This window comes from Eriocheir sinensis, unplaced genomic scaffold, assembly GCF_024679095.1.
Source record: "Eriocheir sinensis breed Jianghai 21 unplaced genomic scaffold, ASM2467909v1 Scaffold24, whole genome shotgun sequence".
Lineage (NCBI taxonomy): Eukaryota > Metazoa > Arthropoda > Malacostraca > Decapoda > Varunidae > Eriocheir > Eriocheir sinensis.
The window spans coordinates 1,322,800-1,347,149 of NW_026111543.1; the positions used below are offsets into that span (position 1 = coordinate 1,322,800).

The following is a 24,350-nucleotide window of genomic DNA, read 5'->3' on the forward strand; positions in this document are numbered from 1 at the left end:
GGAAAAGAGGAAGAGAATGTAAAAGGGAAGGGAGGAAGAAGGGGAGAGAAAGGAAGGAAGGAAAGGAAAAGAGGAAGAGAATGAAGGAAAGGAAGGAAATGTAAAAGGGAAGGGAGGAAGAAGGGGAGAGAAAGGAAGGAAGGAAGGAAGGAAGGAAAGGAAAAGAGGAAGAGAATGAAGGAAAGGAAGGAAATGTAAAAGGGAAGGGAGGAAGAAGGGGAGAGAAAGGAAGGAAGGAAAGAAGAAAGGGAGGAGAAGGAAGAGAGGTACACACACACACACACACACACACACACATCCCGAACGAGGAGTTCCTGCCTCTGTAGGCGGCGGCGATAATGCTACGTCTATTAATTACTGCCGCTCCGGCGGTGGGTGACCAGCCGTGCGCCTTGAGTTGCTCGAGTCCCCCCTGCCGTTCTCTTTGGTGACGTCACGCGTGACGTCACGTCGCCGCCACAACAGGATTCTCCTCCATGGTGAGGCTCTGGGGGCCGGGCCCTCGGATGTGTGGGTGCAGGCCGTGTGTGTACACGCAGGGGAGTGTGCCAGGCGAGGCCCCGGGGCTGCCAGGCCCTGCCACGGCCTGCTGGAGGCCCTGGTGCAGGCCGTGACGTCACGCCAGGGGAGGAGCCGCGGCCGGGCAAGGGTGAGTCACGGCCTGGCCGCCCCGGTGGGTGCTGCCCTCTGTCCCCAAACACGCGGCGCCAGGTAGGGGCGGCAGCACGCCTGGAGAAGAAGAGGAGGAAGAAGAAGAGGAAGCCAGACCGCCACAGGCTGCCGCACGCCGCCAGCAGGGCGACTTTGTCCTGCCTTCACGGGGCGGCGGGGCTGGCTGTGGGTCACGGGGCGGCGTGTGTTAGCCAGGCCATTCTTCCAGACACAAGGAGGGCTGCTCACAGCGTGCGGGGGCGCGGGGTGCCCCGTCTGCTGCCTCCGCTGGGTCACGCGATGTCGTGAGCCGAGGTTTACTCGCCCCGTCCCCGTGAGTCCGTGGCTGCCTGGGTGACATGGCCAGCTTTGCTGTACGCGTAATGTAGCGTGTGGGGGCTGGTGCCCTTCTCCTTCTCTTTTTCTTATTCCTTCTTTTTTATCTTATTTATCTTCGTCTTCCAATTCCTCCTCCTCCTCCTCCTTCATTTTCTTCCATATATTAACTTTGTCCTTTATTTCTCCTCTTCCTCCTCTCCTCTTCTCCTCCTCCTTCTCCTCATAGTGAGCGCCTTGTCCCCTTCGCCTGGTCAACCTCACACGCTTACTTCCGCCCACGACACGGCAGTAATGAGCTCTCTCTCTCTCTCTCTCTCTCTCTCTCTCTCCATTTTAGAGCTAGTTAGAGAGAGAGAGAGAGAGAGAGAGAGAGAGAGAGAGAGATGGACAAGAATTAGAGTAAGAGAGAGAGCGGGATAGAGAGAGAGAGGGAATCGAGCGAGTATAGACAATTTTAGAGCTCGTTAGAGAGAGAGAGAGAGAGAGAGAGAGAGAGAGAGAGAGAGAGAGAGATGGAAAAGAATTAGAGAAAGAGAGAGATAGAGAGAGAGGGAATCGAGCGAGTAGAGACCATTTTAGAGAGAGAGAGAGAGAGAGAGAGAGAGAGAGGGAATTGAGTAGAGACCATTTTAGAGAGAGAGAGAGAGAGAGAGAGAGAGAGAGAGAGAGAGAGAGAGAGAGAGAGAGAGAGAGAGAGAGAGAGAGAGAGAGAGAGAGTGAATCTAGCGAGTAGAGACACATATAGAGAGAGAGAGAGAGAGAGAGAGAGAGAGAGAGAGAGAGAGAGAGAGAGAGAGAGAGAGGGAATCGAGCGAGTAGAGACCATTTTAGAGAGAGAGAGAGAGAGAGAGACACAGAGAGAGAGAGAGAGAGAGAGAGAGAGAGAGAGAGAGAGAGAGAGAGAGAGAGAGAGAGAGAGAGAGAGAGAGGGAATCGAGCGAGTAGAGACCATTTTAGAGATTTACATAGATTTACATAGAAAATCAGACCACACAGACCCCATGGTCCAGACTTGGTGGTCTGTCCTTAAACCTAAGTGATTTTACATTAATCAGAAGGCTCCAAAACGTTGCTTTTCTACTCTAGTTGATATTAAGTTGAAGGAAGTGACGGTCGAGCTTATTTTTGAAGGAGTCAATCGTGTTACACTGGACCACTGATGGTGGAAGCTTATTCCATTCTCGCGCTACAACGTTGGTGAAGAAAAATTTGGTGCAATCTGAATTTACTTGTCTACATCTGAGTTTTACGCCATTGTTCCTCGTGCGCAGACTGTCATCGATCATAAACAATGTTGATCTGTCTACATTCGTGAAACCATTAAGTATTTTAAAACATTCGATCAATTTTCCTCGGAGGCGACGTTTCTCAAGAGAGAACATGTTAAGGATAGAAAGCCTTTCTTCGTAGGATTTGTTGCGCAAGGAAGGGATCATTTTCGTTGCCCGACGCTGAACACCTTCTAATTTAGCAATATCCTTTGCATGGTGTGGGGACCAAAACTGTACCGCATATTCCAAGTGGGGTCTGACTAAACTGTTGTAGAGCGGGAGTATTACATCTTTATTCTTGAATACAAAGTTTCTTTTAATGAAGCCCAACATTCTGTTCGCTTTATTTGCTGCATCGATGCATTGCTGTGAGAATTTGAGGTTTGACGCGATTTTGACCCCCAAGTCTTTGACGCATTGAACGCTTTTGAGTTTAACGCCGCGCATTTCGTATTCGAACTTCTTATTCCTCGTTCCAACTTGAAGGACCTGGCACTTGTCTACGTTAAAGGGCATCTCCCATCTATCCGACCAAGCTGAAATTTTGTGCAAATCCTCTTGGAGGCTTTGCCTGTCTTCGTCAGTGAGAACCGAGTTTCCAATCTTTGTGTCGTCTGCAAATTTACTAATGCGGTTATTGAGTCCAACATCCACGTCGTTGATGTAAATAATGAAGAGCACTGGGCCAAGGACCGAGCCCTGAGGGACGCCACTAGTGACAGGCGCCCACTCTGAGTTAAATCCGTCAATCACTACTCTTTGTTGTCTGTTGCTCAACCAATTCGCGATCCATTGGTTTACCTGACCGTCAATACCTATTTGCTTTAATTTGTAAAGTAATTTATGATGCGGGACTTTATCAAACGCTTTCTGGAAATCAAGATAGACTACGTCCAGTGATTTGGTTACGTCATAAACAGTGAAGAGGTCGTTATAAAAGGTTAATAGGTTTGATAGCCAGGATCTTTTGTTTCGGAAGCCATGTTGTGAGTCCCCAATTAATGAGTGGCTTTCAAGGTAACTCACAATTTTGTCTCTAATTATGCCCTCAAGTAGCTTACCTACAACCGAAGTTAGACTAATTGGCCTGTAATTACCTGGTACTTTTTTGTCTCCTTTCTTGAAAATCGGTGTCACGTTAGCCTTTTTCCAATCTGAAGGGACGATGCCTTGTCGCAAGGACATATTGAATACGGTTGTGAGGGAGGAGAGTATTTCGCTCTTCGTTTCTTTCAGCAGAGTTGGATATACTTTGTCAGGTCCAGGACTTTTATTTGTTTTAAGTGAATGGAGAGCTTTAAGGACTTCATCGGTTGTTATTTCAAAATTAGGCAATGCATGCTCGAGATTTACAATAGTACTGGTGTTGGTGGTAGCGAGAGGAAGACTGTTAGTATTAAACACCGAGGAAAAGTAATTGTTTAAGAGGTTTGCAATGTGTTGGCTGTCAGTCACTAGTGCACCGTCGCTGTTTGTTAAAGGTCCAATACCACTTTTGATCGCCTTTCTGTTGTTTATGTAACTGAAGAAAGATTTCGGGTTATTTTTACAGTTGGCTGCAATATTTTCTTCATATCTACGCTTTGCCTGACCTACTAGTCTTTTTACTCGTCGCCTGGCATCATTATAGAGTCTAATGTTCTCGGGCGTGCTTTGTTCTTTCTTTAACCTGTAAAACAATTTTCTCTCATTGACTGATTGTTTAATTTCGCTATTAAACCACGGTGGGCTTTTATTAGTGTTAATTCGCTTCTCGCACAAGGGGACGAATGTGTTCTGCTGAGTGAGTAAGTGATTTTTAAGGCTTAGCCAGGCTTCCTCTACGTTGCCGTCATCTGATAGTTGTATTTCTGTTAGTTTTTGTCGGATTTCTACGAAGTTAGCTCTTTTGAAATTGGGGACCTTTACTTTATTTTCAGTCACTGATGATTGAGCTTTAAAGTCGACGCGCACTAATTTATGATCGCAAGAACCGAGGTGTTCTCCTACCGTGACACTACTGACAAGGTTATCTTGGGTCGTTATAACAAGGTCGAGTATATTATTTTGTCGAGTTGGCTCAGAAACCATTTGGCTTAGATAATTTTCTTCTAGAAATTCGATCATTCTATGTGACTCGCCTTCTGTACCTGACAGTGTCGCCCAGTCGATATGGGGGAGGTTAAAGTCTCCTAATATCAGTGAGTCGTTGTTATTAAGTGATTGCCTTAAGACGCTGTACATTTCAAGGTCGTCATCGAGTGATTGCCCGGGAGGTCTGTAGGTGACAGTTATATTTAAATTGACTTTTGCAATGTTTACTCGCACGCACAAATGTTCAACGTCACTGTTTCCCGGTGTTTTGTCAGTGGGTTGCAAATAGCTTTTGACATAAAGAGCGACGCCACCGCCTCAACGGTTTACACGATCTTTGTTGAAGAGTCTGTAGCCATCTATGTTGTATTCGGAACTTAAATCAATATTTGTGGTGTCGATAAATGTTTCGGTTATAGCAATTATGTCAAAATTTTCTGTTAAAGCAAGACATCTCAGTTCATCAAATTTGTTTCTTAGGCTACGCGCATTGAAACTAAGGATTTTTAAGTTATCTAGAGGCTTGGTAATACAGGTGGTGGTACTTGCGGGATCACGGTTACGGGTTTGTTGCGTTGCACGGCGTCTATTTACACGGGCGGGGTGGAGGGACGTGGTCGTGACTCGTTTTTTGCTCGGATGACACGCACTGCTTCGTTGAGGAGCCTTCCGAGTCTGGCTGCCCCGATGGGAGAAAGGTGCAATCCGTCCCTGTGGAAAAGTTCATTTTGTCCATAGAAATTGTCCCATGCGTTTAGGAACTCCACGTCAAGCTCCCTACAAAGAGTCTGTAAGCGGTTGTTTAGGCTGAAGGCCTTACTGAAAAAGTCGCTCTCCGCCCAAGTCCGTGGTAGAACTCCTGAAATCAAAATGTTAGGGGATTTAGTCTTATACTGCTGGATGAGCCTACGGTACTTCTCCAGGAGTTCCTCAGACCGGGTCGTGGTGACGTCGTTCGTACCTGTGTGAATAACAAACAGTGAATCATTAGTAGCCTGGGGGGAGATCTCCTCAAGAGCAGCAGTTATGTCGTCGATCCCAGCACCAGGATAGCAATAGTTCCGTCTTCGACGAGGAACTCTGCCGCAGAACTCAACGACCTGCTGGCGAATCATGGAGTCACCCACCAGGAAGGTGCTCTCCTGCTCGTCCTCCTCCTCCAGAATGGCAAACCTGTTGAAGCAATGAACAGGATAAATCGCTTGTCTGGCTGGCTTGGCTCCTCCATTCACGACGGTGAAGCCATCATGGGCGGTGCCACTAGCATCCTCCCGTTGCGTGGTGTTGTCCGCTGGTGTCGACGGTACCGCTGAGAGAGAGAGAGAGAGAGAGAGAGAGAGAGAGAGAGAGAGAGAGAGAGAGAGAGAGAGAGAGAGAGAGAGAGAGAGAGAGATGAGAAAGTGAGAGCGGGAGAGAGAGAGAGAGGGAATCGAGCGAGTAGAGACCATTTTAGAGAGAGAGAGAGAGAGAGAGAGAGAGAGAGAGAGAGAGAGAGAGAGAGAGAGAGAGAGAGAGAGAGAGAGAGAGAGAGAGAGAGAGAGAGAGAGAGATGGCAAATAATTAGAGAAAGAGAGAGCGAGAGATAGAGAGAGAGGGAATCGAGCGAGTAGAGGCCGTTTTAGAGCTAGTGTGAGAGAGAGAGAGAGAGAGAGAGAGAGAGAGAGATGGCAAATAATTAGAGAAAGAGAGAGCGAGAGATAGAGAGAGAGGGAATCGAGCGAGTAGAGGCCATTTTAGAGCTAGATAGAGAGAGAGAGAGAGAGAGAGAGAGAGAGAGAGAGAGAGAGAGAGAGAGAGAGAGAGAGAGAGAGAGAGAGAGAGAGAGAGAGAGAGAGAGAGGGAATCGAGCGAGTAGAGGCCATTTTAGAGCTTAGAGAGAGAGAGAGAGAGAGAGAGAGAGAGAGAGAGAGAGAGAGAGAGAGAGAGAGAGAGAGAGAGATGGCAAATAATTAGAGAAAGAGAGAGCGAGGGGAGTGAGAGCAGACGCTAGCTCGGTGGGCTCCTCCTTGGGGGGCCCCGAGAGGCGGTCTGTTCCTTGCTTTGGGGGCCGCGAGCCAGTGGAGGGCAATTGTGAAGGTCTCGTGCATCGCCTGGTCATCCCAGGGGGAGAGGAGGAGGGCGAGGAGAGGCAGGGGGAGGAGAAGGAAGAGATGGCGCGGGCCTCGTTTTGAATCCGGGCCGCCATATTGTCGAACGCGCGGGGCGGAGGATTGGTCTCCCCTCAGTCTAACCTGGAGAGCGGTCGGAGGAGGGAGTGCGCTCCGTTCTGCTCGGGCGGGGAGGGGCCCTTTCTTGCCTTTTTTTTTGGGGGGGGGGGGTTACCCTGGGGGAGGGGGAGAGCTTTCTGGCTCGTTCTGCTCGGGCGGGGAGGGGCCCTTTCTTGCCCTTTTTTGGGGGGGTTTACCCTGGGGGAGGGGGAGAGCTTTCTGGCTTTTTTCCCCCAGGGGAAGGCGCTCTTTTTTTTTGGCTTTTTTTTTCCCCCGGGGGGGAAGGCGCTCGTTTCGGGCGTTTTTCCCCCGGGGGAAGGCGCTCTTTTCTGGCGTTTTTCCCCGGGGGAAGGCGCTCGTTTCTGGCGTTTTTCCCCCGGGGGAAGGCGCTCTTTCTGGCGTTTTCCCCCGGGGGAAGGCGCTCTTTCTGGCGTTTTCCCCCGGGGGAAGGCGCTCTTTCTGGCGTTTTCCCCCGTTTTTTTTTTTTTTTTTTTTTCCTCTCTTTACGCTCCCCACCCACAAAATCTGCCCCTTCCCCCGGCAAGCTGGGGGCACTGTGGGGAACAGGGGGTTGAAGGGGGGGGAACACGCCGGGGCGACTTTTCCGGCACCGAACTTTGCCGCGGATCGCTTTTGCGGGCCCCAAAAGAGCGAACATTTCACACTTTTTCAAAAAATTCCCGCAGGGGAAGGAAAAAAAAAAACCGTAGAATTCGTCCTTTTTAAAAAAAATTCCCCCAGGGGAAGGAAAAAAAAAAAAAGGGGAAATTCGTACTTTTTCATTTCTTAAAAAAAAAAAAAAAATCAAGATTTCGTACCGAGAAACTCGTACTTTTTAATTTCTTAAAAAAACAAAAAAAAAAACAAGAATTCGTCCTTTTTTAAAAAAAATTACCCCCAAATCTGCAAAAAAAAAAAAAAAAAAAAAAAAAAATACAAGAATTCGTACCGAGGAACTCGTACTTTATAATTTAAAAAAAAAAAAAAAGCGAGGAACTCGTACGTTTTAATTTCTTAAAAAAAAAAGAATTCGTCCTTTTCTAAAAAAAAAAAAAAACAAATCTGAAAAAAAAAAAAAAAAAAAATACAAGAATTCGTACCGAGGAACTCGTACGTTTTAAATTCTTAAAAAAAAAGGTCGCTTTTGGGCCCAAATCTGAAAAAAAAACACAAGAATTCGTCCTTTTCTAAAAAAAAAAATCCCCCAAAAACTCAAAAAAAAAAAAAAAAAAAAAAAAAAAAAAACTTGAATTCTTACCCAGTAACTCTTAATTTATAATTTAAAAAAAAAAAAAGCGCTTTGGGCCCAAAAAAAACAAGAATTCGTCCTTTTCTAAAAAAAAATTCCCCCAAATCTGCAAAAAAAAAAAAAAAAAAAAAAAACAAGAATTCGTACCGAGGAACTCGTCCTTTTCTAAGAAAAACCCCCAAATCTGCAAAAAAAAAAAAAAAATCGTACCGAGGAACACGTACGTTTAAAAAAAAAAAACAAGAATTCGTCCTTTTTAAAAAAAAAATCCCCCCAAATCTGCAAAAAAAAAAAAAATAAAAAAATACAAGAATTCGTACCGAGGAAATCCCCCCAAATCTGCAAAAAAAAAAAACAAAAAAAAAACAATCGTTCCGAGGAACTCGTACAAGAATTCGTACCGAGGAAAAAAAAAAACAAGAATTCGTCCTTTTCTAAAAAAAAAATCCCCCCAAATCTGCAAAAAAAAAAAAAAAAAAAAAAAAACATACAAGAATTCGTACCGAGGAAAAAAAAAAACAAGAATTCGTCCTTTTCTAAAAAAAAATCCCCCAAAATCTGCAAAAAAAAAAAAAAAAAAAAAAAAAAAAGAATTCGTACCGAGGAACTCGTACGTTTTAATTTCGTAAAAAAAAAGGTCGCCTTGGGCCCAAATCTGAAAAAAAAAGAAAACAAGAATTCGTCCTTTTCTAAAAAAAAAATCCCCCCAAAACTGAAAAAAAAAAAAAAAAAAAATTATATCCTCCAACGTTCTTAGGTGGACTTCATTAATAATAATAATAATAATAATAATAATAATAATAATAATAATAACAACAACAACAACAACAACAACAACAACAACAACAACAACAACAACAATAATAATAATAATAATAATAATAATAATAATAATAATAATAATAATAATAATAATAAGAGATAATGTAATGAGCATATATTGTGTTCTTAAGGGATGATTAGGCTCATCATATATCCTTCAACGTTCTTAGGTGGACTTCATTAATAATAATAATAATATTAATAATAATATTAATATTAAGAAGAAGAAGAAGAAGAAGAAGAAGAAGAAGAAGAGATAATGTAATGAGCATATATTGTGCTCTTAAGGGATGATTAGGCTAATTGTTTTTCTGGAAATCCTAATAATAATTCTCCTTCAACGTTCTTAGGTGGACTTCATTAATAATAATAATAAGAATAAAAAGATTAAGAATCCCTATCATCATCATCGTCATCATCATCATAATAATACTAATAATAATAACGACTATTTGGCCTTCCCGAAAACAATGAGAATCGCAGATGGAGGTGGATGTGGTGGTGTGATCCCCCTCCCTGCTCGGTGGGGGGTCGGGGGTTGGGTAGAGGTTTTATTTTTAGGATCGACATGTAAAGCGCCGTCAGTTAGGTCAAGGGTATATACCCTCCGCAAGGTGTTTCTTGACGGAGAGAATTTGTGGGTTCTCAGCTCCGTGTGGAAGCCCTCCATGTCCTGCCTCCTCCTCCTCCTCCTCCTCGGGCAGCAGGACATCGCTGAAACAATTAGGGATACGAGCGCTGACTGTTTCTTTCATCTCTCTCTCCCTCTTCACATTTCAACTGCCCTTACAGACTCCAAAAGACTTGCTCGCACTCTACCTGTGTACGTGAGTGCGTGTTGGGGAGGAGGTGGGAAAATAGCAGAGGTGGAAATCTCCCTAATGCTATTCTCGATGTCCTCCTCCCTCCCTCCCTCCCTCCCTCCCCGACGAGAGAGAGTTGTAGAAAATGGCTTCCGCGGCGGTGCTCCGAGGTAGGTCAAATTGTTCCCGACTCTTGCATATTTTCTGCTCGGCCACGGCCTCCACACGCCTGCGGTGGGCCTGGAAAGCTGGCTACGAGATGAGTTCGCCCGGGCAGGTGGCTCAAGTGTTCTGTGGGGGCGTCAAACACGGTCAAAAGGGATGTGTGTGTTATATATAAGCCGTTTTGGGGGTGGGGGGGAGGCCGAGTCAGTCCTGGCTCTCCAAAAATGTTGTCGCGTTTTCCGGGTTTGCTCCTATTAAAACGCCTCGAGACGCCTGCCGGGCCGAGGGAAAGTCAGCGACAAGATGAATTCGCCCTTCCAAGTGGCTCTGGGGACCGCAGTGGCGTCAAACACCGTCAAAAGTGATATAAGAGAAGAGGGAGCCGTTGGAAGCCGAGGAATGGCTGTTGGCCGAAGTGTAGCGAGCCAGCCAGCCACCCGTGAGACCCTAAAGGAACGCGTCTTGGAGGAGGACGAGGACGAGGAGGAGGACGAGGAGGCTTTCGTAAGAGTTTGGGGCACTTGGATGACCCTGGTGGTAGGCTGGGTGGGTGTCAGTCTGTCCAATTTTTTTTTAATTTATTTTTTTCTATTTTCAAGCTAATATTTTTCTTTTTTTTTCCAGCAGACCTCCAGAATGGCTTTGACCACCAGTCACCTCTCTCCTTGAAGATGATGATGACAACCCCGAGCTGCACGCCATCATTCAGAAAGGACGGGTCAGTGTGTGTGTGTGTGTGTGTGTGTGTGTGTGTGTGTGTCAGTTAGTTGGTTTGATTTGAAAGTAATTCTCTCTCTCTCTCTCTCTCTCTCTCTCTCTCTCTCTCTCTCTCTCTCTCTCTCTCAATATCTATATCTTTCAATAATTTTAGCCTGAAAAGAATTTATCAAAACATGCCGGGGGAAGTGAAACAGGGCTTGGATGAGGGGGGGAAGTGAAATGGGGCTTAGGTTATCTAGCAGTGTGTCAGTTTCCATTGACATAATATGTTTCTAAGTGTGTGTATTTACCATATAGTTGTCTTGACCTAGTCGTGAAATACAGGAAAAGAGCCGTACTAGGCTCGTGCTGTCCCGTCTCCATAACGCTTATTATTATTATTATTATTATTTTTATTATTATCCAGTTTGGCTTTAAATTCATCAATTGTTTTTGCACACACACAGTTTCCTCATCAAGTCCATTCCATGTTGTTATGCTTCTGTATGGAAAACTGTATTTCCTGAAACAAAGAATAAAAGAATATAACAAGAGAGAGAGAGAGAGAGAGAGAGAGAGATTACATGACAGCCTAGTAGTGTTCCTGCAGTAAGCGGTGCCTGGCGTTACCTGAATTTCCTGTTGCCCCTCTGCCTCCACCTCCTCCTCCTCCTCCTCCTCCTCCTCCTCTCTCACTCCAGCTGCCAACCCTCACTCACTCACTCACTCACTCACTCCGCCAGTTGAGTCTTCTGTACCCCCACTTGTTTTCCCGGCGGCCTGAGAATACCCCGCCAGGACTCCTTGTAATCACTGTCATGGTTTGCAGGCGGGTGTGTGGTGACCCAGGGCGTTGAGGGAAGCCAGACTCTAGGGCTTCAGGCAGATACAACTCCCTCATCATCATCACCTGCTTCACTCCAGCCCAGACTTTGCCACAGCTTCATCTTATTCAGGTGGGACTGGTTAGGTTACGTTAAGTTGAGGGTATCTTCAAACACAGGATGGGCGGGAACTTAGGGTATGAATTCATAAAGAGTGACCTCACTTTGTTGTATAGAAAGTCTCATTAGTAAGGAAGCATAGATGAGTTTTCTGAGTCAAGACCTGTATATATAGTAACTGTTTGGGGTTTGGTTAGGCTATGTTGGCTTAAGTTTAGGGTATCTTCAGACACATGATAGCCAGCACCTCATGGTCAAAATCAACAAAGAATGACCTCACTTTGTCGTAGAGAAAGTCTCGTTAGCAAGGAAGCATATGTGAATTTTCTGAGTCAAGGTCTATAGTGTTGGTTTGGGTTGGGTTAGGTTGGGTTGTTAAGTTAAGTTTAGGGTATCTTCAAACACAGGATAGCTATCACCTTATACTAGTAGCATTCCATGAAGAATGACCTCATTTCGTTGTATAGAAAGCCTCATTAGTAAGGAAGCATAGATGAATTCTCTGAGTCAAGACCTATAGTAGTAGTAGTAACTGTTTGGGGTTGTGTTAGGTTAAGTTAAGGGTACACCTTCAAACACAGGACAGCCAGCACCTTATGGTATAAATCAACAAAGAATGACCTCACTTTCTCCTATCCAAACCCTATGCATGTTTAGTAAGGCACCAACTTCTACTGATACAAATTAATGGATTGACATCTTTATTCTTTAATGTGTGTGTGTGTGTGTGTGTGTGTGTGTGTGTGTGTGTGTGTCTCGGAACACTGAAGGTAAATCTCAACGTCAATCATAACAAAATCCCTTATGCAAGATTTCAGCAGCATTTTCACTCTTTCATCCCTATACTGTCCAAATCCCTTATGCAAGATTTCAGCAGCATCTTCACTCTTTCATCCCTATACTGTCCAAATCCCTTATGCAAGATTTAAGCAGCATTTTCACTCTTTCATCCCTATACTGTCCAAATCCCTAATGACCTGAGCAGTTCTCACAAAGCTTTTTTAACTGTATTTAGAGTTGTTGAAGGCTGAATCAGACATAGTAGCTATACTACTGATTCCTCGATAGCGAGATCGACACTCTGTAACGAGTTGCATTTACATGTACAGAGTGTCGTTCTAGAAATGAGTTACGAGTGATGGTGGGTAATTGCAGGTCTGATTCAGCCTTCCAGCAACTGCTCTTAATGCGTTTGCCAGATACTGTGCCAGGTCTATGTTTACTGGTCTGAACATGCGTAGTTCACTTAGAGAAATTCAGTGTTTGTTAACACAAAGCCGCCAGCTTTTTGACGAGCGGGACACCAAATAACACAACACCGGGTGCCTTCAACACCATGGTGGTGGCATGCTCACAAACGAATATGGAATATCAAATTTGAGGTAGTGAATAATCATTTTGGTGGCAAAGCTAAATGATTTTTTCTCTTGATGTATTGATTTTTGAGTTCAACATAAAAAACAACCTAGTATTTTAATGTTGATGATCTAAGCACGAAATCTCTTCGCCAAAGATAATTCATACCCCAAGTTTTTTCATAAAATACCGGGCACCCGGCCACGCATGCGAGTAGGGAGGAGATAACGTTTTTTTTTTCTGAGGCGGAAAAAAAGTAGCGATTATCACTAGTTTGGTTACAAAATAACGAAGATACCATATATATTTAAATAAGCAGCGGATGGCCGACAACCTGATTTTGTTATCAGCGATAAAGTATCGCGATAACGCCCAGCTATGCGCATAACTCACCACCCACCTTCCTGCAATTACAGCTGATAATGTAGTACTGCGACCCCTGAATATAACACGTCCCGTCGTAGGGTATTCGTATTCACAATTTACTGAACACCAGTCGACCTGTCCTCCCCGCTCACCTCTGTTGCGCCTCCTCATTCCCAGTCCTACTAAAATGGATTGGCTGAGGAGAAGCACCTTCCACAGGAGAGCGTGCAGTTTTCCCTGTTCTCACTGGCTGACAGCCACTGATGAGGCTGCTGGCCAATACCAAATTTAAAGTGCATATTTACACCTTTTCTTTTCTCCTTATTTTCTCCATGCAAACAGTTTAATACTTACTAAAAAATGGTCATTATCGTAAATAAATCTGTCTCAGGAAAACAAATAACCAGTGAGGCTGGCAAGGAGAGGAGGAGAGCTCACCATGCTGTGCCCAGTGACCATCTTGACGTGTGTGTGTGTGTGTGTGTGTGTGTGTGTGTGATATACCCAATACCCATATATATAATATATATATATATATATATATATATATATATATATATATGTGTGTGTATATATATATAATATATATATATATATATATATATATATATATATATATATATATATATATATATATATGTATATATATATATATATATATATATATATATATATATATATGTATGCAACAGCTCTCAGTGATTATACTATAATAGTCTACTAATACCCAAATCACCTAGAATTACATGATGAATATGTGGAGTTTAGGGCTTACAGCTTGTTATATTCAATAGATACATTTGAAATTTAACGTATGCGATCTCGGCCACAGCAGAGGCGCTGTTTTGGCCCGGCCGTAGTGAGTTTCTTTATGTGCACCATTTAATTCTGCATGTTTTCATATATAATACATGATGATTATTCTGAGTTTATTTCTGAAAGCTTGTTATATTCAATAGAGAAATTTGAAATTTAAGCGGCGAATCCTCGGACACAGCAGAGGGCGCTGTTTTGGCCCGGCCGTAGTGAGTTTCTTTATGTGCACCATGTAATTCTGCATGTTTTCATATATAATACATGATGATTATGTTGAGTTTATGGCTGAAAGCTTGTTATATTCAATAGCGACATTTGAAATTTGGCACACGCGGCGATCTCAGATACGGTGCGAGGTGTTGTTTTGGCCTGGCCGTAGTGAGTTTCTTTATGTGCACCATTTAATTCTGCATGTTTTCATATATAACATGATGATTATGCTGAGTTTATATTGAAAGCTTGTTATATTCAATAGCTTACATTTGAAATTTAGCGCCATGGCGATCTCGGACACAGCAGAGGGCGCTGTTTTGGCCCGGCCGTAGTGAGTTTCTTTATGTGCACCATGTAATTCTGCATGTTTTCATATATAATACATGATGATTATGTTGAGTTTATGGCTGAAAGCTTGTTATATTCAATAGCGACATTTGAAATTTGGCACACGCGGCGATCTCAGATACGGTGCGAGGTGTTGTTTTGGCCTGGCCGTAGTGAGTTTCTTTATGTGCACCATTTAATTCTGCATGTTTTCATATATAAAAATGATGATTATGCTGAGTTTATGGCTGAAAGCTTGTTATATTCAATAGCGACATTTGAAATTTGGCGTGGCCATCTCGGACACTGCACAGGGCACTGTTTTGGCCCGGCCGTAGTGAATTTCTTTATGTGCACCATGTAATTCTGCATGTTTTCATATATAATATATGATGATTATGTTGAGTTTATGGCTGAAACCTTGTTATATTCAATAGCGACATTTGAAATTTAGCGCGAATGGCGATCTCGGATACGGTGCGGGGTGTTGTTTTGGCCCGCCGTAGTGAGTTTTTTATGTACCATTTAATTCTGCATGTTTTCACATATAATACATGATGATTATGCTGAGTTTATGGCTGAAAGCTTGTTATATTCACAGCGACATTTGAAATTTGGCGCATGGCGATCTCGATATGGCGCAGGGCGCTGTTTTGGCCCGGTAGTGAGTTTCTTTATGTGCACCATTTAATTCTGCATGTTTTCACATATAATACATGATGATTATGTTGAGTTTATGGCTGAAAGCTTGTTATATTCAATAGCGACATTTGAAATTTGGCGCGTGGCGATCTCGGATACGCAGGGCGCTGTTTTGGCCCGGCTGCATGAGTTTCTTTATGTGCACCATTTAATTCTGCATGTTTTCATATATAATACATGATGATTATGTTGAGTTTATGGCTGAAAGCTTGTTATATTCAATAGCTTATATTTGAAATTTATGCCGCTGGCGATCTCGGACACAGCAGAGGGCGCTGTTTTGGCCCGGCCGTAGTGAGTTTCTTTTATGTGCACCATTTAATTCTGCATGTTTTCATATATAATACATGATGATTATGTTGAGTTTATGGCTGAAAGCTTGTTATATTCACAGCGACATTTGAAATTTGGCGCGTGGCATCTCGGATACGTGCGTGGTGCTGTTTTGCCTGGCTGTAGTGAGTTTCTTTATGTGCACCATTTAATTCTGCATGTTTTCATATATAAAATGATGATTATGTTGAGTTTATGGCTGAAAGCTTGTTATATTCAATAGCTTACATTTGAAATTTGGCGTGGTGATCTCGGATACGGCGCAGGCACTGTTTTGGCCCGGCTGTAGTGAATTTCTTTTTATGTGCACCATGTAATTCTGCATGTTTTCATATATAATACATGATGATTATGTTGAGTTTATGGCTGAAACCTTGTTATATTCAATAGCGACATTTGAAATTTAGCGCTGAATGGCTTATCTCGGACACAGCAGAGGGCGCTGTTTTGGCCCGCCGTAGTGAGTTTCTTTATGTGCACCATGTAATTCTGCATGTTATCATATATAATACATGATGATTATGTTGAGTTTATGGCTGAAAGCTTGTTATATTCAATAGCGACATTTGAAATTTGTCTAACGTGGCGATCTCGGATAGTGAGCGTGGTGTAGTTTTGGCCAGGACGTAGTGAGTTTCTTTATGTGAACCATTTAATTCTGCATGTTTTCATATATAAAATGATGATTATGCTGAGTTTATGGCTGAAAGCTTGTTATATTCAATAGCGACATTTGAAATTTGGCGAGCGTGGCGATCTCGGATATGGCGCAGGGCACTGTTTTGGCCCGGCCGTAGTGAATTTCTTTATGTGCACCATGTAATTCTGCATGTTTTCATATATAATACATGATGATTATGTTGAGTTTATGGCTGAAACCTTGTTATATCTAATAGCTTACATTTGAAATTTAGCGAATGGCGATCTCGGATACGGTGCGGGTGTTGTTTTGGCCCGGCCGTAGTGAGTTTCTTTATGTGCACCATGTAATTCTGCATGTTTTCTTATATAATACATGATGATTATGTTTAGTTTATGGCTGAAAACTTGTTATATTCAATAGCGACATTTGAAATTTGGTGCTTGCGGCGATCCTGGATACAGGGCGGGGCACTGTTTTGGCCCGGCCGTAGTGAGTCTCTTTACATACACCATTTAATTCTGTATGTTTTCACATATAATACATGATTATATTGAGTTTATGGCTGAAAACTTGTCATATTCAATAGCGAAATTTGAAATTTAGCCAAGAGCGATCTCGGACACAGCAGAGGGCGCTGTTTTGGCCCGGTCGTAGTGAGTTTCTTTTATGTGCACTATGTAATTCTGCATGTTTTCATATAATACATGATGATTATGCTGAGTTTATGGCTGAAAGCTTGTTATATTCAATAGCGACATTTGAAATTTGGCGCGTGGCGATCTCGGATATGGCATAGGGCGCTGTTTTGGCCTGGCCGTAATGAGTTTCTTTATGTGAACCATTTAATTCTTCATTTTTTCATATATATAATACATGATGATTATGTTGAGTTTATGGCTGAAAGCTTGTTATATTCAATAGCGACATTTGAAATTTAGCGCGAGCGGCAATCTCGGACACAGCAGAGGGCGCTGTTTTGGCCCGGCCGTAGTGAGTTTCTTTATGTGCACCATGTAATTCTGCATGTTTTCATATATAATACATGATGATTATGTTGAGTTTATGGCTGAAAGCTTGTCATATTCAATAGCGACATTTGAAATTTAGCGTGGCGATCTCGGATACAGTGCGGGTGTTGTTTTGGCCTGGCCGTAGTGAGTTTCTTTTATGTGTACCATTTAACCCTTTATCGGGCAAGTGACTGTCAACAGTCACTTAAAACGGCCATCTTCCGGCCTCCTCGTATATATCCGTTAACCTGCTGATGTAGTTCTAAGCGTCAGCCAATCACAAAACACTCTTCTATGTTGTGACTCATGAAGCAGACGGAACTTTTGTTTTTATTGGCTGGGCAGCAAGACAAACACGGCAGTGTGTGATCGGCTTCGAGACGTGGTGCATCTAACGTTGAGTGCTCTCCACTCATCTCGTCTCTGCATACTACAGAATGTCGGTAAGTGTCTGTATTCTTTACTGTGGATAGTTGAAGAGTTGTGCTAACTAATGATACATAAAAGTTTTGGTAAGTGATAAACTTACTTGATAAATATGTAGTGAAATATGAAGTGACTGTTGGTGACAACATGCCCGGAGCGTCGAGCATGATGCTTGACTGCTGGCGGTCACTTTGCCTGGCTTCGGGATTGACGCTTGCTCGTCATTACACACATATATAATATTTTTTTATGATTAATACATATATATACACTAAGAAATTCGTATAATGAGGTCAGAGTTAAAGCTGAATTTCTATATTACGTAGTTCCGCATAACACAGTGTGAATATTTTTTTTTTTTATCTTACAGATCAGCCTCACTTCATTTTACGGTCAAAACCGCAAAGTCATTGTACCAACCAACCCTGCTGGTAGTGATGATGACCAAGAGCTTGACCTATCTGCTGATGATGACGCTGACCCTGACTTCGAGCCTGTGCTATCCCAGGATTCTTCCAGTGAAGATGAACTCAGGCCTAGCCACCAGCTCAAGCGTCAGAAAGGTAAGGTGTTATTGCTCTTGTTGTTGTTGTTGCTGTATTATTATTATTATTGCTACTTTTAGTTATCATTATTATTATTGAGCGTGTGACAAATGCAAGCATCAATCTACGATGATAATTTCTAAACACTTTAAATAGGCTACCTTTTTTCTTTCAAAATACCTTGTAAATGGGTTTATATTCATCGTAGTATTTGATGTCGGTACTTTAAATTTCATTTATACTTATATATAGTGTACATTATTGTAATTGATGCATTCAGCTGTTGTTTTACGACAGAGTTAGAAAATGGTAATGTTATATTATTTGTTAACGAACCGTATATATTTTGCTCTCTTTATTGTAAGAAAAGTTATACGTACTCAGCTAAGACTAGGCTATATTTGCATCTGTGTATGACACATTTTGCTTTATTGTAAGCTAGTCTTGCAAAGTCATCTTTGCCACCGAAGTAGGGTAATTTATTTCTATTTTATTTTGTAAGAATATTAAGGTAAGGCTTTATGTTATTCTTTTGTTATTTATTTGCAGCTTCTCAAACAAGGAACCTTGCAATAGCTGATGTGAAGATGACTCTGGAGAGGATGGAAGGATCAAGAAAAACACCACTTCAGCTTCATCACCGTCATGGGAAAAAATGATATATACCCACCCTCCTCTTCCTGAGAAGCCATACCCACAGCCTGATCATATCTCTACACCATATGAATATTTCCTGAAGCTTTTTCCTTAGAAGTCATAGATCATATTGTTTACCAAACAAATTTGTATGTGAAACAAATAGACATAAACACGTCATTTACACTAACAGGGATGAAATTATGAACTCATAGGCATACTCTTGTATATGGGAGTTTGTGAATTACCATCTTTGGAGGATTACTGGGCAAATGAGACAAGAGTCCCAAGTAGCTAATGTGATGTCATCCAAACAATCTAAATACCTGAGAAGACATATACATTTCAATGATAATGAGTTTGCTGGAGGAGTCATATGACAGGTTTTATAAGATCAGACCAATTTTTAACTTCATTTGAAAATCTTTTCAGCTAGTTACTCCTTCTACCTTTCAATCCATTGTTGAAGTTATGGTAGGTTATAAAGGCACAAGAGCAGGAAATCTCAGACAGTATATCAAATCTAAGCCAACCAAGTGGGGTTTCAAACCTACTGTCGTGCCAGTGATGATGGTTTTATACATGACATTATTTTGTATCAAGGGGGAACTACATTCACTGCACACCCAGTTTCCCTTACACAAGCTGAGAGTAGTGAAAAGATAAACACTAAGGTTGTTTTGACCTTGCTAAAACAATCACCAGCAATACTACTAGTTCTATATATGCAGACAACTTTTCACCAGCCTACATCTAGCCAATATGCTCAAGAAGCATTATAACTGTAGGTACACAGGCACTGCAAGGAGAATAGAGTTGGGAGACCTCCACTTATGTCACCTAAAGATATGGGAAACACTAAAACCAAAAGAGGTTGTTTTGACTATTGTTCAAGTAATGGATATTAGTAGTAAGGTGGAAGGACAATAAGGTTGTGACACTAGTAACAAATGACAAAGGTGTCTTCCCACTGAAGAAGATACAGCGGTACATCAAGGAAAAGAAGAAGAAGGAGGAGGTGGACTGTCCCTTGTTGTGTCAGAGCACAATGCTCATATGGGGATTGATAAGAGTAATATGCTTGTACAGCTTTACAGGACTCCAATGAAGTCAAAGAGATACTATCTAAGGCTCTTTGCCTATGTCTTGGACCCATGCTCTGTTAATTCCTGGCTCCTTTACAAGAGAGATTGTGAGGCACTGAAGACTCAATTCATGTCTCTCTCAAGAAATTCAGGCTAGCAGTGTCTAGCTTCACAAGGTGTACCAAACCAACTCTTGGTCGAGTTTTGAGGAACTCAGACTCCTCAAGCTCAGCTCCTGACTTTGAAATGCCTGTTGCAGTCAGGGGGACAAAGAGTCACCATCCCAGAAGACTGCATTAAACTGGACAGCAGGAAATTTCATTTCCCTATGTAAGTTGACAGGCAAACCTGCAAGCACTGTAGCAGAAAGGGTAACATCATATGATCACACATAGCCTGCTCTGTTTGCAAAGTAAACCTATGTCTAAAGCAGACCAATAACTGCTTTGTAGACTTTCATCAAGCTAAATAGATTTCACTAAACAGTCTAATGAATCATGTAGGTGAAGTAATGGGTTTGTGGAAAGCATTTCATGTTTTATTTTATTTCTTTCTCTGCAACCTAACAATGTATTTACTCAAGAAACAAATATTTTTTTTCTGTTCAGTACATTGTTAGAGACATATGTGAATCATTTGCATATATTTCTGATGAAACTACTAGTAATTTCTATTTATGATGGTAATGTGGTATGTGATTAAAAATTAGTCATATCATATTTTCAAGGATAAACTGGATCTGTTATATATTATTTATTGCCATATCTTTACGTGAAAAAATATACAGATCTATAAACTGTGAAGATTATAATTTCATGCCAAGTTTATGAGGAAGGGTCATGATTATGCATATATTTTTATATAAATATATTAATTAAATACATTTATGTGCTTCAATAAAGCTTCAAATGTCTATATGAGTTTCAGTAAATAAAAATTGTTTATTACATAATACTGGTGTAGCCTTTTTGGTCATATAATATAATAAGATATGTTCAAATGCATTTCACCGTGGCTCGGGCCAAGTGACTGTCAGCAGTCATGCATGGTTTACTGCGAGCCGGGAAGGTTACCGTTTGTAGTCACTTCGGTGGAGTTAAATGCCCCAAGACTTTTAAATTTTTGAAAAACTGTTCATCAGTAAAAGTGTCTTATATTTTATTGTACTTTTGACCTACTATAGTTTTATTATGATATAACTCCGATTTCAATGAGTGCCTGATAAAGGGTTAATTCTGCATGTTTTCATATATAATACATGATGATTATGTTGAGTTTATGGCTGAAAGCTTGTTATATTCAATAGCGACATTTGAAATTTGGCACACGCGGCGATCTCGGATACGGTGCGAGGTGTTGTTTTGGCCTGGCTGTAGTGAGTTTCTTTATGTGCACCATTTAATTCTGCATGTTTTCATATATAAAAATGATGATTATGCTGAGTTTATGGCTGAAAGCTTGTTATATTCAATAGCGACATTTGAAATTTGGCGAGCGTGGCGATCTCGGATACGGCGCAGGGCACTGTTTTGGCCCGGCCGTAGTGAATTTCTTTATGTGCACCATGTAATTCTGCATGTTTTCATATATAATACATGATGATTATGTTGAGTTTATGGCTGAAACCTTGTTATATTCAATAGCGACATTTGAAATTTAGCGCGAATGGCGATCTCGGATACGGTGCGGGGTGTTGTTTTGGCCCGGCCGTAGTGAGTTTCTTTATGTGTACCATTTAATTCTGCATGTTTTCATATAATACATGATGATTATGCTGAGTTTATGGCTGAAAGCTTGTTATATTCAATAGCGACATTTGAAATTTGGCGCGCGTGGCGATCTCGGATACGGCGCAGGGCGCTGTTTTGGCCCGGCCGTAGTGAGTTTCTTTATGTGCACCATTTAATTCTGCATGTTTTCATATATAATGTTGAGTTTATGGCTGAAAGCTTGTTATATTCAATAGCGACATTTGAAATTTAGAGCTAGATGCGATCTCGGACAAAGAAGAGTGCGCTGTTTTGGCCCGGCCGTAGTGAGTTTCTTTATGTGCACCATTTAATTCTGCATGTTTTCATATATAATACATGATGATTATGTTGAGTTTATGGCTGAAAGCTTGTTATATTCAATAGCGACATTTGAAATTTAGCGCGCGGGGCGATCTCGGACACAGCAGAGGGCGCTGTTTTGGCCCGGCCGTAGTGAGTTTCTTTATGTGCACCATGTAATTCTGCATGTTTTCATATATAATACATGATGATTATGTTGAGTTTATGGCTGAAAGCTTGTTATATTCAATAGCGACATTTGAAATTTAGCGCGCGTGGCGATCTCGGATACAGTGCGGGGTGTTGTTTTGGCCTGGCCGTAGTGAGTTTCTTTATGTGTACCATTTAATTCTGCATGTTTTCATATATAATACATGATGATTATGTTGAGTTTATGGCTGAAAGCTTGTCATATTCAATAGCGACATTTGAAATTTAGCGCGCGTGGCGATCTCGGATACGGCGCAGGGTGTTGTTAAGGTTTTTCATTATCAGTTATCGGTTATCGGGAATAAGGTTTTCTGTTATCGTGCCCTGCTATGGCGGAGACGCTGTCTTTCTCCTCAGTCTGAAGCTAGCCAGCACTGTGAGTGGAACATTTCTCTGGAATACACACACTGCATTTTGACCCCTACTATGGCACCCAAGCATCCTTCCACCTCGTCCAGTGACATAAGAACATAGGAGTCTGCACGAAGCAGCTCCTCTGAACCTTGGCTCCCGTGTATCTAACCCTACCTAATATCGCTGTCCATGACGCATCAACAAAGTGATGGTGGTGAGTGTGAGGACGTGTTTTTGTTGTGTCAGTGACTTACAAATGTAATGTAGCAATTCTTTCTTTAGAAAACTTTAACTTAACCCGGTGGTGGCAGGGATCATGTTTCTTAATGGTCCCTCCAAGCAAGAAAAATGAGCCAAAATCACCTCACACAAACCATTTCATATTATATATCAAAGCATTTGTGATCAGTTTATGTATTACTTTCCTCTCTGTCAAAGGCTGTAAAATAAGGCAAAAGTAAGTAGAAACATATATAGCTACCCTTGCAGGTGAAAATATAGCCTGTTAGCTTTTGAGACCAAACCATGTAGTGAGCCTCCTCCCTCCCTGCTGGCTAGGCTTCCTTTTAATATGTATTTCCACACATGATGCGGCCAATATTAGGAGTCTTTTTCACACCAATATTTACTGTATAATGATGACTTGACTCCTGCATTAGCACCGGTGAGTGAGTTAGGGGCTTAAGGAACTTTGATGCCAGGATTGGAGGTGACTTATTCCTGGGTTTAAACTTATACAAAATCAGGTTGGCGACATGTCTGTGGTAAGTCCCTTGTACAATAAGAAATATTACTTTCCTCTCTGTCAAGGGCTGAATAAATAAATCAAATTAATCTAACTATATTATAAAGCAAAACCAATCTTGCATGTATAATATGTATCCAGTGTGTAGTAAGCACTTTGGGAAACATATATCATGCACCCTATGCTTAACCCTGCGGGGATCATGTTTCTTACCCGGTAGCAGAGACGGGCCAAATTTGTGGCTTTACCGTGTAGCAGCAACGGGCCAAATTTGTGGCTTTGCCGTGTAGCAGCAACGGGCCAAATTTGTGGCTTTACCGTGTAGCAGCAACGGGCCAAATTTGTGGCTTTGCCGTGTAGCAGCAACGGGCCAAATTTGTGGCTTTACCGTGTAGCAGCAACGGGCCAAATTTTTGGCTTTACCGTGTAGCAGCAACGGGCCAAATTTGTGGCTTTACCGTGTAGCAGCAACGGGCCAAATTTGTGCCATGATTTAAACCCCCCAAAATAGATGATGTGTAAACTGATCACAAATGCTTTGATATGTATTATGAAATGGTTTGTGTGAGGGGTGATTTTTTCTCATTTTTCTCGCTTGGGGGGACCATTAAGAAACATGATCCCCGCTGCTACCGGGTTAGGAAACATGATCCCCGCTGCTACCACCACCACCACTGGGTTAAAAGGCCTTTCCCTCTAAGCAAGGGGAGGTAGTGAACATTTTACAACACACTGGGTTACTAAGTGAGCTGCTGAACATTTTACAGCTCAATATAACGGGTTCACCCTTTGGAGGCTTCTGGCGGGGGTAATGAAGGCAGGGCAGGAAATGAGTAGAGAAAGCTTACCTATTTCTCCAGGCTGCTGAAAAGCTTGTTGGTGAAGAATTACTTGTCGGTGAAGAGACTGTTGTTGAGGTGAGGAGTGCCCTGTGTTATGGCACCTCCCGGCACTGCTACACCAACCTGCAAATATGTGTCCACTCTCAAAGTCTTGTACTGGGAAAGACAGCATGGGATAATATATTATAAAATCTCTCTCTATCAAGGGCTGTATAATTAAGATAATTAATTGATACTCTCTCTCATATTTGTTTTTTACATACTTTTCTTCCTCTACCTCTCTCTCTCTCCCCTCATAAGTCTATACATACAGCCAGGCCTATACTTTGAGGCAGTGCCAACATTGCCAGACAGTTGTACTCAGCCTCTTATATTTACTGACTTCCAACACAAAATCTGTCTCCTGGTCCTCAATAACGAGATTCACTTATATTTATCATTAAAATAGTTAATTCCCCTTGTTTTTT

At 42.1% G+C, this 24,350-nt stretch overlaps 1 long non-coding RNA gene across 3 annotated transcripts; it reads left to right on the forward strand.

The window, feature by feature from the left end:
- The first annotated feature begins 8,881 nt into the window (after positions 1–8,881).
- LOC126991084 (uncharacterized) lies at positions 8,882–11,235 on the forward strand. 3 transcript variants are annotated; one of them, XR_007745094.1, is made up of 3 exons: positions 8,882–9,439; positions 10,205–10,298; positions 11,109–11,235. It is a non-coding gene; the product is annotated as an uncharacterized LOC126991084 (long non-coding RNA). The 3 variants fall into 3 exon arrangements; XR_007745093.1 differs by having other exon boundaries at positions 8,883–9,435; XR_007745092.1 differs by lacking the exon at positions 8,882–9,439 and adding an exon at positions 9,451–9,585.
- The last annotated feature ends 13,115 nt before the right edge of the window (positions 11,236–24,350 follow it).